Below are 19,225 nucleotides of genomic sequence, written 5' to 3' on the forward strand. Positions count from 1 at the left end.
CAAATTATGTGTAAAAAATAAAACTGGGTATTTTTACATAAAGTATGCATTTTATTATTTATTCAATATCACTAGAGATCTTTTGCGGTATTTAACAGTCCCCAGGGATCTCTTTCAACTGGAGGAAATTACCTGGTAGCAAGGCACTTATTCATTTATTTTCATTTTTTTACCTTGTTTTGTTACTCTGTTTCTCCGTATACTTGATCAGGACTGCAGAGAGGTCATTTAGATAAAAAGTGCTGCTATACAGCACTGCCTCCAATGCTTGGAGGTGAGAGGCAGGGATTAGCCCCCTTTTCCAGGCCTTCTATTGTGCTGTCAGAACTAATTAGGATCTTTGATCCATGGGAGATATTAGGGAAACGCGAGCCTGGGTGACCACATTCCCCCAGAGGATCTCTAAATTTGTGTGGCCACAAAACAGGGGATCATAAAGTTCATGGAATGAGTTAAGGAATTTGTCGAACTGCCAGAGGCAGCACCTGATCTACTGAGCAGTGAGGACAGAGCTGGACACGCTTAAATAGCCTGGTGTTAGTTGGGCCAACCTAGGCCTGGAGAAGGGGGACCTAACACCTCCCTTGCAAATACCCTCTCATCAATAAAGCAAATAAAATAAGCTTCAAGTAACTCATAGAAGATTAATGGCGTTTTATAGAGGTAGCCAAGCTGGTCATTAAGCAGTACAACTAGAGCTCAACTCGTTACTGGGTAAAGGTGTTTGAGGGGGCCTGACCACTGACCTGAACTTCTCATCTCTTCATGAGCCAGGACCGAGCCAGACATGGGGCTTTAGCCGATGCCAACTTGTCCTGCTAGTCCAGTTTTATTAGAGGAACATGACCCATTGGCATGAAGGAGTCCCAGCATATTCTACGTTTGACATTCTCTAGGAGAGAATATGTTGGCAGCCCACTACATGATTCATATACAGTCATATATACAGTAAATATGGTCCTCTTCAACCTGTTGTTTCTACCAATAACACCCCCGGCAGCATAAGCATCCTTACAATGAGGTTTTATCAATATGAGGATTTCATTTTCATCTTATCATTAAGCCCAGCTTATTATTATTGTTAATGTAAGCCAAGCACAGAAACTTGGGGCAGGAGCTGTGTTGTTATAGTATAGCAATTATATTATAATCATTATTTAATTGAAAGAAAGTTTAAATTAAAAATAATTTGTCCTAGATTATAACACAAACCCATTATTATTGCATTATATGAACTGTTTGATATTTTCAGTAACAACTGGAAAAAAATACTTGGGGAATGCAAGAAAACCTAATTGACAATATATATATATATATATATATATATATATATATATATATATATATATATATATATATGGTACTCATACAAGACCCATTTAGCCTATCTAGTCTGCCGAATGTTCCTGCTGTAAAGACATATTATAGCCCCCAGGCTGTCGTTTACCTGCCCATGATCACACCTGGGAGCTGCGCAAGTTTAACATGGTTTAACTTGATACTACCACAACCCCTTGAGGACAGCCTTGAGGAATTGGAGAACGCTCCCAGTTACCATACCTTAGCCGTGTCATTCATGTTAATGCAAAAGGATGTCAGTGACATCTCGCATGTCCTCACCTGAAATTCACCAAACAACACACATAAATATACACATGGTAAATGGCAATAAAATGTATTTTCCTTTCTTATGGGCTGGCTGACCAGCAGCTATCTGTTCCCCTCCCAGCGAGTTTAACTGTACAAGTGAGACCTAGCCCTATAAAAGTTTGAAGGTGTCCTGTTGACTATTCCTTATGTAGATGACATCAGAAAACAAGAGCGCACTTAGAACATAATGTACTTCATTACAATTATATTGCTTTTATAAAGTGCCAGCAGGATACATGGCACTCATGAAACATTTTGCTTTTGATTTATATTTAGCAAACGATAACTTGGTCACTTTATATATATATATGCAATGTTTTTATCCGTTACTTCCATTCATATATGATACAGCTGGGCTGCATGAAAAACACTTCAGACTTGGTTTACTAAGGGTTAAACAGCAACTGAAATCTTTCTGCAAAATGACAAATGAGCACAGTGTTAAATCTAGTTTGGCCAGGAGATGGCGCCATCTATTCATTTTATTGCATTATCAGCCGCATTTCAATAATGTGTATATTTTTCACGATTTCATTATTGCAGAGAGCCACAAAATCCTTCATAAAAAGTTTGCGATTGAGGATGATAAATACTACATTTATAAAAATTAATAAACATATATATCTGCATTAAAATGTTTGATCCTTAAACATTAATAGTACACCTTTGCTAGCAATCCGGCACACCGGGAAAATGCTCCAACAGGGTGCTGCTATGTGCGGCCACCGGCTGGACGTGCCGGCTGCATGCTGCTTGAGGATAAAGATGTAACATGCGGGGTCTCATATACCGCATGGAAAAAGTTGATTTAAAACACTAAGAAATAAAATGAAACTCAAGGACAGTGCTTTTAATCGACATATGTTCATTGTATCCCAGTTATAACCGTTCAGGTTGACGCAGTATTAGCAATACACAGCTGTCTGTAGCCTTCCCACTAAGTAGCCAGATGCTGTGTTTTTTATAAAAACAAAAATTAACTTTTAAAGTACAGTTCTCTAGACTGCAGTCACCACAAGGTGTCTGAACATATGTAACTGTAGCTTTTTTGTAGCAGTCAACGTCAAGGAGAGCTATGGCATTATTTTACCCGTAATTATCATTTTATTTGCCTTAAGGAACGTGAAAAATGATCGCACCTATGGTTACTAACAATTCATTCCTGCTGCTACGAGTAACGTCTGTCATTGCAGCTAAGGGTTAAACAAAATTAAAATACAGAACGTAGAACAGGACCATTAGTTATGAAATACTACATGCATTACCATACAAAAGGACACAGTGGGGGTTTTATTTTAAAAGCAATTTAATATATTATAATTCGGCACAAAGTAGACGTGAATCAGACGTGAAAGAACATAATTCTCTTCTAAGGTTATATTTCTTTGAGCTTTTTTTTTCATATAGCAAATGAAATCGCTAGATCTGACACTGTTTGACTTTTTTCACTCTAAAATCCATTAAAAAATAAACTCTGGACACATAACACATCACTCATTTTAAATAGTGTCGCTGAACTTTTTGCCTTTTTTTCATTTTTAAAGGTTGGGCAATCCTTGGTGAGCCGCTGCTCAGTGGACTAGTTACAAGAGATATCTCCATACCTGGGAACTCTCCGGGTTTGACCTGGAGATTGCGGGGTGAGCGCTGCTCCTCTCGTTCTCCGGGTCGCGGGAGAGGGGTCTTGACACGCCCCGCTCCCTGCCCATTTTTCCTTTAAATGGGGGTGTTTTCCCTGCCGTCAGGGGGAACGCCGCCTATGTCAGCGGGAACTCCCACCGACGTAAGCGTGACCGCCCGCTGACGTCAGTGAGCAGTCCGGGCCGCGTCCCGCAAGGGAAGGTTCCAGGTAGCCGGAGCCCAGAAGTTCCCAGGTATGGATATCTCTGATCTCCTTAAATGGCCCAATGACACCATGGAGGACAATTCCATATTCCGTAAAAAAATGATCAATCAATTATAGGTTGAGGTCCACTAGCCTAGCCTAGGCCTGATTGTTGAGCAATGTGTTGCTTGCAACTATAAACTTTAAGCCCTTAAGGACAATGGGCGGTCCCTAAACCCATTGAAAACAATGCATTTTGAGCCCGTACATGTACGGGCTTTGTCATTAAGGGGTTAACACCGAATATGACAAACTAACAAATATACACTGAAATAAATTAGGACTTGAATATTTTCAACATAAAAGATTGTCCATCTATACGCAAATAGCTTGAGCAGCAGAAAAATAGCTGCCAATGTAATTAGAAGGTTCTTCGGGTTAGGACTGTGAAGGTTTAAGGATATCCACCGAAACAATCCCTTACATCTTGTGTGGAACATTAAACATTACGAATGCAGCCATTGGAATTAAAGGATAGAATGTTTGACATGGTGCACGATTCTCTTCAGCTCTTTGGTTTTCAGCGACCCCCTTATCATCCTGTTCTGTCTGATGCTTGGCAAAGGAACATGCAATTAAACTGAATAACAAATGTGTGAAATCCTTAGCTTTGACCTTTCATTTCATGGATTTGGGTTTATATAAAGTGCCAGGGAGCTGTGTTCATGAAACCATTTTGTCATAATTGTTCCGAGGTATTTGACCCACCTAAACGCATCATAAACCAGAACAGCAAAAGATTTAATTTATCCACAATCCCAAATCTCGATGGAATTGCTGAAAACATTATGAACACACTTATATTTATATTTATTTGTAATATTTTTTACATCCCATTGCTGTCCAAATAGCAATAGCAATTTTACTAAGAAGAAATAAAAAAAAACTTGAAGAAACTCTGTGAATGAGTTAAAAGTTTTTTCCCCCTTTCTTGTGTTACATTATGAGTAAATGAATGAACGATCCACTAACAGGGCTCTCATATAGGATGTACAACACAGAGAGACGCAGAGACAGTCAGAAGAACAAAATACAGAAGTAGTTTTGTCGAAGTGTGAAAAATGCTTTTATCCTGTTGCTCAGCAACTGTAGTACTGATTATTATTGTAAAAGCCGAAAAACGCCTTTGGCATCGCTCTTAAAAGTCACGGAACAACAAAGAGTTTATCAAACCCTCTCACCTCATGTAGTTTACGTTAAGTAATTTACCGATTTTTTTTTACTGTTCTACAACCACCAAAGGGGAAAAAAGCTACCTAATAACACACTACATTAATAAGTAAAAATAAAAACTTTGGTGACTAAAAAGGATATTGTGATTATTAAAGGTGTTGTCCTACCGACTCTGCTGAATGTGTAACTAAATGCAGAATTAAGAACATCATTTCTAGTACGAGTGAGTACCCAAACCCTACCCAGAAGTAATTCTTTAATCCTTTCACGTTTATAATTTTTGCCATGTGACAAGAAAGCAGCCACTGATAGGTTGTTGCCGTACCAGCTGAGGTTACGCTCCACTCAGTCCTTTCTGTATATGATGTGCATGTTTCGGTGATCAGTGGCTTAGCCGAATCCCCTGGCTTGGCTTTCCCCTTCCTCCTCAAGCCCAGCTCATTCCCGACTTACTGCCCATTAACCAGTTGACTGCCAGTCACACACACACCTGGAAAATGCCCGGTGGGCCAGTGTCCGACTCCACTTACGTTTAGCGATAAGCTGCATGCCTGTGATTTATCGGCCTGTGGCCCTAAAGTACCGTATTTGCTCGATTATAAGACGAGGTTTTTTTCAGAGCAAATGCTCTGAAAAATACCCCTCGTCTTCTAATCGGGGTCGTCTTCTAATCAGACCTCAAATAGAGTCTGATTAGGAGACTAAGATCCAGATCCCCCGCACCGCTGCAGGGGACCTGGATCCTCCTGTCTCACCCCCCCCCCCATCATACACACTTACCGGTGCTTCCTGCTGTATTGCCGGGGCAGCGGGTTGACGTCTACGCGATCCGCGTAGACAACGTCCGCTGCAGCCGGAAGGAGGTGTGGCTAGCAGCGGGGGTTGTCTGCGTCCGTCGCGTAGACCTTCCCCGACTGTCAGAGATCTCTGATCTCTGACAGCCGGGGAAAGTATACGCGACGGACGCATACAAACCCCCGCTGCCAACTCCACCTCCTTCCGGCTGCAGCAGAAGGCGACGTCAACCCGCTGCCCCGGCTGGAAGCACCGGTAAGAGAGGGCTGAGAGGGGAGAGAGGAGAGAGGAGAGGGGAGGGGAGGGGGGGGAGAGAGTGTGTGTGTGTGTGTTAGTTAAATGGGGGCATAGGGCATTTCTGGAGTGGCGTTAAGGGGGCATTTAATAGAGCACTCTGCCTCCTGAAATGCCTTATACCTCCCTATATGCCACTCTGCCCCATAATATGCCTTTTAACCCCCTAAATGCCAGAGTGGCATATAGGGGTATAAGGCATTTCTGGAGGCAGAGTGCTCTATACAATGCCTTTTAACTCCCTTAATGCCACTCTGCCTCCTGAAATGCCTTATACCTCCCTATATGCCACTCTGCCCCATAATATGCATTTTAACCCCCTAAATGCCAGAATGGGATATAGGGGTATAAGGCATTTCTGGAGGCAGAGTGGCATATAGGGGGTCAAAAGGCATACCATGGGGCACAGTGGCATATAGAGGGTTAAAAGGCATATCATGGGCCACAGTGCCATATTGGTGTGGCAAGCCTGGGGGCAGATGTGCGTAACTGGGGGACAGGCTGGAAAATACAAGAAATAAAAACAAAAAAAATATTTTTCTCAATCATAGCTTTTATTAAAAAAAATAGTTTACATGAATTAACATTTACTGGTAAAACTTTTTTCCTTTAGGGTCGTCTTATATTCAGGCTTTTTCTTTTTTCCTAAGTTAATATTCAGATTTTGGGGGGTCGTCTTATAATCAGGGTCGTCTTATAATCGAGCAAATACGGTACTAATTTTACCGTTTCAATCCGGTACAGGGAGAAGGAGAGGTACGCAGCCGCCTGCCGGTATACACAACTCCATGCTGCGTGAGTATAGAAAATGTAACATACGGCTGCATGCATGGGTGGCCGCTGGCCTTTATTATAACTATAAACTAAACATTATATTTTTCTCACTGTCCAGCTCTTAGTAAATACAGAAACGTAGCTCAGGGTATAATATGGCTCTCTTGAACGATAAGGATGAGCTGGGAACGCGTGTGTTTATATACGTTTCCTTTTGATCTGTTTTGTTTATTGAATCTTCCAGCTATTCTTCCCAAGAATATAATATTGTAAGCATGCCCTGTCATTTATGTAGATTTTCAGACGTATATTATTCTGTTTGTAATTTTCTCCTCAATTTTACAACCCTGCGGAACACGTTGGCACCTTATAAATTAGCAGTAATTATAGTGATGTGACTAGGAGGAGGAATGCATAATACTTTGTTCATTATGAGAATAATTATCTCAATATTAAAGCGGCCACAGTAATTATAGAGAACAGATTATCTGATGTAAATGATAGAGACCGCTGAGATTTTCTGATCCAGTAACATGTCTTAGAGATGCGATAGTCACATGATCACTTCATTTTTTTTCCCCTCACCTAATTTACTTGGCGAAAAAGTAATAATAAGGTATGTTATATAATTGTGTTCCAATGGAAGTTAGAAGCAAGGTAAGGTAAGCCTCCAGGGACACAAACATCATGCAACAAACTGGGAACTCACTGGGTCTAACCTTGCGTCTCCAGGCAAACCACTGCTTCCCTGGGTCTCCTGGTCCCCTTTCTCTTTCTCCTGGAAGGGGGCGTGGCATTTTGGTTTGTCTATTTCCAGGTTGTCGAGGGTTAGCCCCACCCGTATGCACAGCTAGCCCTGCCTACATGGCTGGTTAGCTCCACCCCATGCTGGGCTAGCCCTGCCCCCATGAGACCATTCTGCCAGAAGAAGAAGACCCCAGGTAGCCTCTCCTCAGAAGTTCCCAAGTATGATCATGTGGTTCCTTAAGGTGGATCCACGGTCTTAGTAAGCAAGGTCTCTGTAGGGTGAGGTCTAGTTTCTAGCAGCCTACTCTTGTGTACTAATAAGGAAGGTAACCTGGCAGAGATGCCTCCATCCAGCTTGGGGTCCTTAGGCAGTAACGTATAAATTGGCTGGCCCAGGGGCTCTAAGATATGGAATGTTTTTTTATGTAAAAGTTTCACTTGAAATGTGGTAATAGCTATTTGCAATAGCTTTAAAAAGTATATCTGAATTATAGTACATATGTTTCCTATCCTTTGCCAAGCAAATAATCAGATACAGGTGCAGTCGAACCATCTGCACGTTCTCCATAATTCCACAATCACTTGGAAAGCATCCATAGCTGCCAGAACCTCTGGGCACGCGCTTCAGTTTCAGACCGTTTATTATAAAGATTGTTGTAATAAGACACATCTATTTTTCTTGGTTTTAAGCCGTATATTAATGTAGTAATTAAAACGCATCTACTTATTTTTTTTTTTAACATTCTACGGGTCTCAGCTGGGAATTTTGATTTTCTTTACAAATCCTGCTGTGCACAAAATATAATGAAATCTCAACCAATGGGCTCTTTTCCAAATAAAAACTAAATAAATAAAAAAACCAAATAAATTAATTTAAAAGTAAAACCCTTTGGATAATTGCCATGATAGGTCCATGATTAGGATAAATAAAAATAAATGCTCAAAATAATGGAAAATTATAATAATGTAAGCGATGCTATGGAAGCTGGCAAATGTTTTGAATTAGCAAATATGACTTCTAAGATGTTGGGGTTTTTTTACACAGGGGGAGTGCAGAGACAGCCAAAAATAGGGCCAGACTGGCAATGATGCGGTGGCCTTGGCACCTTAAGACCGGCGGCCACCTGATGACAAAAGTGCGGCCGACGGTTGGATACGTGTGGCCAGAGAGTACGTTTTTCGGCTTTTCCGCTCACATAATGAAGGTCCAGGCATATCCAGGTGTTGGCTGTGCACCCAATTAGTCTCTTGAGCAGCAGATCGAGTTACTTTGTGGCAATGTCAGCCTCCAGCCCACCAGTGCCAGATGGCCAGTTCGTGCCTGGGCCAGCTATCACCTTGCACTTTAGTTATTACCACAAAAAATAAATGATATTAATCATAGCTGCATAGCATCATTTAACATTTCACCTTTACTTATATAATTTGCTGCATAACACAGTCATGTTTCTTAAAAGGACAGTCTAGTGTCTCCTACAGCCCGCCAATAATTAATGCATATTAAAATACTTAGTAAGTAAATAAATTGGGTCATTATCCAGCTGTGGCATCTAAAGCTGTATCACAATGTTTTATGTATTTCTATTATTTTTTTAAGTAAAAAAAAAATTTTTCTAAGTACATCAAATATAGAAAAGGGAAATCAAGGATTTAACAAACGTTGGTAAAAAAAATAAAAAAATAATAATAAATAAAAAAACCACGGTGCTGAAAGAGTTAAGGACGGCACTGTCATAAGCATTGAAGTAGACTGATGGCTGGAGTATCCCTTTAATGACACAGATCTTAACAAGACTTGTTCTTCAAACAAAATAAAAAAAAACACTGTATCAACTGTGATTGCAGGAGATAAAACAAGTTGATCAGCAATTAAATTGTAATTTTAAATTTAGGAAACCAGATGCTTATGCTAGGAATACTTTGATTTCAGAATATTTTCAATGATCTGTTGAGCAATGATTGTCTTTTATTTTGAAGTTCCGAAATCAAACTGAATTGCAAGAGTCAATTATGAAGTGGTAGGTTATTTAAAGGCTGCACTAAATAAGCAGCGTATTGAACATCTGGTCTTCTGTTTCACGTTAAACAATTAGCGGCATTAATCCCCACAGACCTCTGGGCACACATAGTAGTTTGGTTTGTTTTAATGTATTTTACTGCTCATTACAAAGAACATTAACACGTACGAGTCTCATTTACAGGAGGGAATTGGATTTCTTTCAGTTGAATATAAAGATTCCAAGTTCATTGAAATATTTGCTGAATATCAAAAAACTTGCAACTTAATGGCAAGAGCCTTTAGCTTTTAGACTTTAACCATCATGTTCCTGAGTCCAAGTCACTGACAGACTTCGCCTATTTCCTATAATTAATACTTAGTACATACAGGGACACTCCAGCACTGACACTGATTGGCTGCTTCAAAAGCCAATCGCTGACGTGAAACATCAAATAACAGAGACTGCATCCTGGAGCTGCAGCTTCTCCTAAAATTAAGTAATTGCTTTTATTTATTTATTTTTTTGTTTTAGTAAATACAACGTTCTTTGTTGAGGGTGCTATCTGGGCATGCTTTTTATAGTTTGGCATGAGGGAGATGTAAGTTTGGCTTAACAATAACCTTACCCTCTCCATTTTTTGTTCTGGGAACACACCACCAATTATTATATAATGAATGACTTGTCTAGTTTTGGTACTTAAATCCACCAACTGTTCTGGATGGGGTAATTCCTAAGAGTTCCCAAGTACGGGAATGGGTTTACTAGACAGGTCATTCCCATGGAGCATTCATCAATTCCAAAGGTAATGCATTTTAACCATTTATGACTTAAAATATCAGAAATATTTGTTTATATTATTTTAATAACCTGCCTCTGCTCAACTGGCACATGAGAGGTTAAGGTAAGAACACTTTAAAGTCCATTGCAGTAGTGAATGACTCCCTTGGTATTTTACTACTGTGACACTCCTCCTCTCCTTTCAGAGAGATTATAGGCAGTGATAATAATAAATAAACCTAATGAAGCAAAATAGAAATGAATACAAAATTAATTGCGTTTTGAAGCAAAACCGCCGCAACTACAAGCCTAATTTCATGCTTTTTTAAATTTGCTGGAATTTTGTTAAGAACTAAAAATTCTTGTTACCAATTACCATACTAATAAAAAGCTACTGATACTCAAAGTCCTTAAAGTTTAACATCCCCGGGAGTTCCCTAAATAATAATAATACACAAAAACAACATTTCTAAAAAAAAATCTAGGCAGTGGATTCCGTAACTTTACAGCCCTTATTCAGAAAAACATCATTCTTTTAGGAACCATAGCTCTTCGATTCGACGCACATTACTTTTTGACTCCAGCGTAGGGAGAATACCCCAGCAGTCCATTGGCCAGTGGAATTATCGAAATTTATACAAAATACACCTTCACCTTTTTGGTAAGTTTTACGTATCTCCACTAAATAATGGAATTTCAGCCCATGGTATATAAAGAAAATACTGGCCTTTATTGAAGCATAACTGACCTCATAACTGATGGTCTTGCTTTGATGAGTATCATGGAAATTAAAAAAAATATATAATGTTGTTTTACAAAATAGCAAATGAGGATTTAGAATCTGGGGACGCTCATTATTAATATTATTTTTAGCTATAAAAATCATAGTTGAAGTCTAAGACCCAAGAGGGAATTTATTACATTGCTCTATCAATTCACATTTATGATGTGTGAACATCCCATATCACATTAACATAAATTATGATTAGCCTTTTTTACATGAAAGACAGCAGCTTCCAACACAAGGTCAAGAATTACGTGGGAATTAATATTAAAATGGTGTTAAAATGATGGGAAATTGCAAGTAAATCAGGCTTGATAGAAGCAGGCAATAAATTCACACTTATTAAATATGTTCAATATTTCTATTACACATGTTAAGATTACTTTTTTCTTTATCCTCCTAAAATGGATTTCATATTTAACATCTATCTCTTTAGCACTTATAACTGGGTCAACTGAGCGGCAAATATTGACATTTCAGCTCAGGGTTCAGGAATAGACTTGATATTTTTTTTTTTATTGTTCACTAAAATAAACTAACAAATGAAACAAAACAAAAAAATATATAATACATATAATATGAAGACAATTATAGCCACATAGTCATGTCTAGATACTCTCTGGGTCTTATTACTTGGCTTCCAAGTTTATCACATTTTACACCCTTCACCTAAGGCCTTCATGCCAAGTCCCACACCGTGGGGTGGCCATTGCCCCTGATTCAGCCCTGTGACGGGAACAACCTGTACCCCGACTGGGATCTAGAGATGTCCGGCTCTCTCACTGTCCCCACCCTGTACCCCCAATCAGGTACAGGGTGACTTAAACATAAATCCAAGCAAGGGAACCAGATATTGCTCTGCAATTAATGTTCACCGTCGCCTGCTGGAAGTATGTAATGCAATCCAGGGGTCCACCGTCTATCATGGGAAATACAGCCTCCAGGCGCCCCCCCATGGAGGCTTCCGTGACAAGCCCCATATAAACAAGTATATAAAATGAGAATATCACCGTCTACTTTACAACAGGAACTAATGTCTCCTTAGAGTTCAAATGCATATATCAGGGATATAGAAAAAAGGACATAGTACACCATTGTATATAGTAAAAATGATAATAAACATTTATTTTAATACAGTCTCAAATGACATGCGCGCTGGGATTCAGCTCAAGTGCAAAAAAACGGTAAAACATGCCGGCTACCGGTACACTGCCACTTGAACGATAAGCTTGAACGCTCCAGCGTCTTGTGTTAGACACAATGACACGGACCGTTAACCACCTATTCTGAATGACTGAAAAACATTAAGTCCTTTCATTGTATTTATCCGTGTGTTTCAGACCAGTGAGTAAGAAATGTTGGCGTATAATTAGTGATGGACGGACTGAAAATGGTAGAATTTTCTTGACCATCATTTACTAAACATGAAGCCGGTCTGGTACATAACCACAATGATTTCTTAGGTGGAATGAGCTTCAATGCCTTTTAGCTGGGATATTTCGAAAATACTGTGTTGTATTATTCATCATAATTTACTTTCATTTTTATTCTTAAGGGCATTTCTTAAATACTTCATAGGAATTTTTGATTTTTCTCTATAGTGTGCAAGCCAATATTAACCCCCACCGACACACATCACAAATGTCCTTCTTTAGGAAGGAGATCTCTTCCTTGAGACTCAGACATCTATTTCTGCATAAAATCTTTAATGGATATGATGGGAAATATACACGTATTTCCATTATTTCCCCATATATGTCAAATCAAATCGGATTATTAAAAGTAATAGGACTAAATACTGAGGATGGACAGATCTGTGGTCTACAAGAGCTTATGATTTCTTTTAGAAATATAAATATGTATACAGTTATGTTTATGTGTTTTTATTTTTGTTATTACTTATTTATTGGGCACCTGAGACCTCGTGTATAATGTATATTCCAACAGCGCAAGATGAGATCGAAGTAAGTAAAGGGCTGCCAATCAGCTCCAGAGCCAACCATACCGTATGACGTGCAACCATACATTAAATAGGTGGCTGCCCGCCATGCCCATTTTGCCAACCATGGTTGGCACTCTAGGAGTTAGCATACTCAGTGACCCCAATGGATATTTGCCCTGTGGCCACCCAGGATTAGTGCATTTCACATATAATAGTATCTGTTCCATCACGGAATCGCAAATTTTCACATATAAGCCTTACAGCACATTTTTTCATGCAAGCGGAACATCCATTTACACCTAGAGTTACGTGTATTCCGTTACAAATGAAGAATAGACACTAATACCATTCCAAAGTCTTAGATATACATAATTATTTCTTTCTGCAGAATATATATATACGGTATATATTTTTACGTTTGTTTGCCACGGGGCCTATTACACATCCCCCCTGCCTAACCAAGAAGTCATTTTAACATACAGCAGTGTTAAATGATAGCAGTGTTATGAATGGGATCATTACCACAGATAACAACATCTCCAATATGAATCCTTTTAGTAGTCTCTAACGTATAAGAGATTGTATCAAGTCTGAAGGTGAATCTGGGGTTTCAGGAAAGCCAGTAAAGGACCGAGTTATTAACGTGATAAAAAGTAGCAAATACACCCCTTTTTGTAGCAATAAGTCTTTTTTTGGCACATTTAAAATTGTGTTAATCTAATGGTACACTAAGTAATTATGTTTCAAGAATTAGAAATTATCTGTTTTATATTTTTATTATAATAATAATATTAACAATAATAATTAATATTATTATATTATTAATATATAAAATTATTAATGAATTAACATTACTAAAGCAAAGAAATGTTACATTTTTGTACGACCTGTGACGATTCATTATTGCGAAACGACCACTAGATGGTAATACAAGCCTAGGAATTGAGAGATAAGAGCAGTCTAATAAAAAGGCTCTCTAAATTCCTTTTTATGAGATGTAATATTAATGTGTTTTCCTTTAGGGCACATTTCTAAATTATATTCTGTGACAGGTACATGAGAATTTTTTAATAGTTATTTTTTTGGGTCTCCCTGAGCAGCTAGAAGTTAGCAGGTAACGTTCCAAACTTTCTGTTTGTGCCCTCGTAGCAGATGAATGACACTGCTGGACTTCCTTAAATTTTTGAAGCAACAGCAATATATTTGATTCCTCTTTTTAGTTCTTTTAGATTCCGGGAAATGTTTTGCATAAGCACCTTAACATAATATATATTCCTACCAGATTGGGTGATAAATTGTTTGAGGTGTAAACATTGTTTCGTAAAAATTTCTTTAGGTCTTCATACATGGTGTGAAATAAAGTTAAATGAACACACGTACACTTATGAAACCTATCTAAATTTTTAATGTCTATGGTCAGGTGCTGTGTATTCCTGATCTCTTGAGTAAGTTAGTTGTGCCAAAAATCGAAATTCATGAAAACCAAACATAAGAATGACAATATGTATCCATATGTTCTAATTGACACAACTAGTCAACCAGCTATGCCTCCCCTCCATATAATTTTTATCCCAAAAACATAAAAACTATTTAAAAAGCAGTTATGATTTGAGGTTTAAAATGTTCAGATGCACTTCAGGAGCACTCCGAGTGGCACATTAACCACAAGCTGAGAAATGATAGTCTCTCATGTCTTTATGCCTCTACATTTCTCCATCATATGGTTGGGTTAATCACCCCCTTTATCCTTGCATTCCTGCTCTTATTTCTGGAAATTTAGAATCCTAATTAAGAACATTGATACTTTCAAATACCCTTCTTTAAAGCGCTACGTTTAATTACTTTTAAGAAAATCACAAAAAAATAAGATATTTCTCCTTTTGTGGTACTAACTTCCTTTGGATGCATGGGTGGTCTTGGTAGGGTCACTCCAGCCAGACAATCTGTTTACTTTTGGGGATAGGGTGGTATAGAAAGACTAGGGTGGTATAGAAAGACACCTCTGCCTTTGCCTATGCACAAGATAAATAGCAATAGATTTGTGCATTTGGATTCGTACAAATTTTAATTTTAACAAAATTAGCAAATTTCTTTAACTCATATGAATGTCTGAAAATGAGGAAGGACTCCCAATAAAATAAACAAAAAGGAAGCAGCGGGCACAGAATTGTCATTTGCATTTTGTTTCGTTTTTTTTTTACTCTCATTCTCACTTACTGACACACCTTCATGTTCTCTCACACTCTCATTCACATTTGTTCTCTCACGCTCTTTCTCTCTCACCCTGTCTCGCACTCTCAATGTGTCCCTACAGCCTCTGACAACCTCTTCCTTGCAAGTTGTGGGGCAAGGTGACAGGGACACAGAAGTGGTCTGGGAAGAAGGTAGGGAGACATTAACAGAGAGCATGGGAGAGAGTCAATGAGAAGCATGAGCGAACATGAAGGAGAGTATGAGAGAGCCGATGAGCCTGAGTGACAACAAATTTCATCACCAAATCGAATCTCATCCGAACTGAAAGAGCACAAAATTAAATTTGTGGTCCGAAAGCAAAAAAAAAAAAAATTCTGAATAGTTTTTGGTCCATTTGCACAAGTCTAACAAGCAAGGAAACACTTGTGACATGAGCAGAAATGTCTAGTGTGACATTGGAAGACCACTAGAGGTCACACTCTACAGCGGAACATCTCAAGTTACCGTTTAATCCACTGTAACAAATCTTAATAACTTTAATGTTTTAACTCCTCACCCCCAATATCCTACCACATAGTTCATCTTGTTTTTCACTTCTCACTTGTCTGCTCATGTCAACTTTTACAGACCCAGCAGTGTGTAATGTGCATGTGTAGGTGACATCATTTGTAGCTACACTTCACCTATGAACCAATTAGCTCATTTTTGTTTTGATTCATTGTATTAAAATTTAAATCACTAACGAATCACATTTAAAAATATTTACTTGGATTTCCACGCTGGCCCATCATCTGTTGCAATTTGACAGCAGATAAGAACCATTCGGCCCATCTAGTCTGTCCATTTTTCCTGATGTAGAGACTCAGACTTTAATCAGTCCCTGATATTGTCTTAGATTTAGGATAGCTTTATGTCTACCCCAACGTATGTTTAAATTCCTTTCTGGATTAGTCTCTAACAATCCTAATGGGAGGCTCTTCCACGTATCTACCGCCCTCTTAAGAAAGTAAAACTTTCCTACATTACATCTAAAATCTAATGATATGTAAAATATTGCCCTTTATATCTATAAGCAAGTATTAAGCTACAGATCAAAAATATTATTTAAATTTCATTTAGCTCCATACATCAAATTTTAATATACATAAACACACATATAGTATGTATTCATGTGCATACTTATATACATATAGTTTTGTAATTCTCTATCTTATAGATTCTAAACTCCAAGGAATATTTTCTTGAAATGTTACATATCTTTTAAAGCTTTTGTTTATCACATTAGTAGAATGTTTTATGGAGTCTGCATACAAAATGACTCAAGTTTGCGGTATAAAAGAAGATTTATTGATCTAAAAAAACGCTATGAATACAAAGCACACCGAGCTTACTTTCTGAAAATCAAGTCATTTGTAATAAACCATTATAGATGTGATGATAATTATTTATGCAATGTAACTGAATTTCTAAAGATTGCATAATTATAAACAAAAATGGGTGTAAATTGCACATGCGAGATGTACTTCAGCAGAAGTTTGTTTTTTATGGATTATTAAAATTCTATGATCTGTCCACGTCGTCTTGGTATATTGCCTGGAAAAAGGTTTCAGCGCCAGAAAATAGCTGTGAAAGCCTTAAACCATATTGAAACTGTTAAAAATCTTTCTAAAAGATAGCATCACGGTCTGCATATTTTATGAATCCCTGAAAATGCTCAGTGTTTCAGTTAAATTGAGGATACTTTAATTTCAAACATGCAGTATCCAGGTAAAATGGATTACTATATTGAAACATTTGCTCATGATATTATCTCGTAAAGGAATGCAAATGCTTTTTTCGGGGTGGGGGGACGTATTATGATAAATATTCATTACTTTAAACCTAAAAGTTTTCAACTGAGAACAAAACATGTTTTCTGTAGGAGATAATCACTAACAAATAGAAGAAATCTGCATGCGGAATTTTTACTTAAAATAGATGCTCCCAACTATGGCAAAGCGGGCAATGAGTTATCCCCCGGAACCTTTCATGGGAAGGGTTCCGGGGTATATACGGTAATTTGTTTAGATCTAATTTATTTAGAACTCAACAAGACCCATGAGAAAGTTCCTAGGAACAACTACTTGTCTTGTGATGATAAGTAATTATCAAATATGGGAACACTCCTGGTTTGACCCGGATGAAGCTCTGCTCTAGGTCAATGTCTTCTTTCTCAAGGGGCGCGTTAAGCCATGGCCACTTCTTGCCTACTTTCCTCCTACATCCGCCGACTTTTCTCCCATTCCCCAATTATTATTATTGCTATTATTAATTATTATTATTATTTTTAGTATTATTATGAAGATGATGATGATTATCATTATTATTATAAACCTTATAAGAATAGTTTATCACTCATTTTAGTGTTTTCAGTACATCATTGGAAGCTCTAAAGAGGGAAGCACTTATTTCTTTTAAACTGAACAAGACTCCTGAAAGGATCATAACAATGACTTTATAATTAAAATCTGACCATGGATTTGCATATTTGCTTCAGAGGCTATCAATAAACTTTCCATTAAAATTTAATATTATAGTGGGAATGGCAAAAAGCACATTCAAACATTTCAGCTGCTGGTGATTTCACTTGTGGTTTGCCATTGACTGTTAAATTATAATTGGGGTATTGCAAGTGTCATTTGTTGGGATAACATCTGAACAGTTGGGCATTTTTACACCGGAGTTCATCATAAATGACAGGACGCAGGATAACCCATGTATAAATCTACAATCATTCTAATATATTAATTCAAATTGTAGTTTGGTACTGATTGTGTGCCTTTTCCATAATTTTAAGACCCAGTACTGGAACATATTTGAATTATTATTAGTATTGAAATTATTTAATATTATTTTATTATTATTATTATTATTATTATTATTATTATTCTCTATTTACTTATCACCCAAATAGGTTAACGCTGCCCTCTCTGCATTAAACAAACTAATAGATTTTGTTGGAAAGTGAAATGTTTTGGTGGGTTAATAGAGCAGAAATACTATTTAAATTTCAACGGACCAAAGATCATAGTATGAGCACAAAAAGGGGTTATGTAAAAGTAGCAACTCCACACTTCCTCTTTAGAAAGGGACGGTCCCTCTTTGTGCCATAAATATATATGTCCTTCTTTCCTTGACATCCCTGTTTTCCAGGATCCAGAATACCCGTTGGGTACGAATGTATCACACAGTTCTACAGCCTTTAACTATAATGGGTATAGAAATAATGGAAAAGTGCTCAGAAATTCAATTGTGTAAATACGATAATATATTTTTCTTCTTCTAAATGCCTTAGTTGCATCTAAGGCAAGGTCTCTAACCACATTTTCACCCCATGCACGGTGTAGATCCAGTCCCATCTAAAAGATGTATCTTTTGCTAAGCTAGAAGACGTCACAATGTATTATCTTTCAATTGTTAATCACAAATATCCCAAGCTAGCACAAAGAAATAATTACAGGTACTGTGTATGTACAAATAACAAAGGTGCAAAATATATCAGCTTTTTTTGAAGTGTGGAGAAGGTCTGTCAAGCATAAAGTGAGACTAGAAATGCATCTGACGGATGGGTGTCGGGAAGGCAGAAACACTTCATTTCATTGTGATCTCTAAATTATAAGCGGTGTTACCTACAGCATAATTGTCCTTACTTTATGATGGCAGAATAAGGCTAGCATTAGCGACTGGCATAAGAACATTCTATTACAAAGATAATTACATTAAAAGCCGTTGAGAGCGCATTGTTAATGAACTGGCTGCTTTCTCTCCGTTCTTATCTAGAGATTCCATGTTTATTTTTCTGACCGTGCAAGCTTTGTGATTAACCAAAGGTCCCCAATTTCATAGAAAAATTTAACGACATCGAGTCTACCCGTTTTTCCCGCTGTAAATACCCGATCCCCAATCAGTCGTTGCTCTTATTTCAAGATAAACTTGAAAAACTTGATTGTAGTTTGGCTCCTTACAGGTGGTGAACCAAATCATGACTGTCTGTATATATCCATCATATATTTGCTACGACTTTTCTACGTCCATTATATCCAAAACTGAACCAAAGAAGTGATAAAATATTTGACTAATATTTTGTTATTTTTTTTAAAATAAAAATTGCTCAATTTTGTAAAGGCTTATAATCTGAATTATATAAAACATACATATTCTAGTACATTTTA

Source organism: Sceloporus occidentalis, unplaced genomic scaffold (genome assembly GCF_023333645.1).
Source record: "Sceloporus occidentalis isolate IW3139 unplaced genomic scaffold, rSceOcc1.0.p SCAF_125, whole genome shotgun sequence".
Classification (NCBI taxonomy): domain Eukaryota; kingdom Metazoa; phylum Chordata; class Lepidosauria; order Squamata; family Phrynosomatidae; genus Sceloporus; species Sceloporus occidentalis.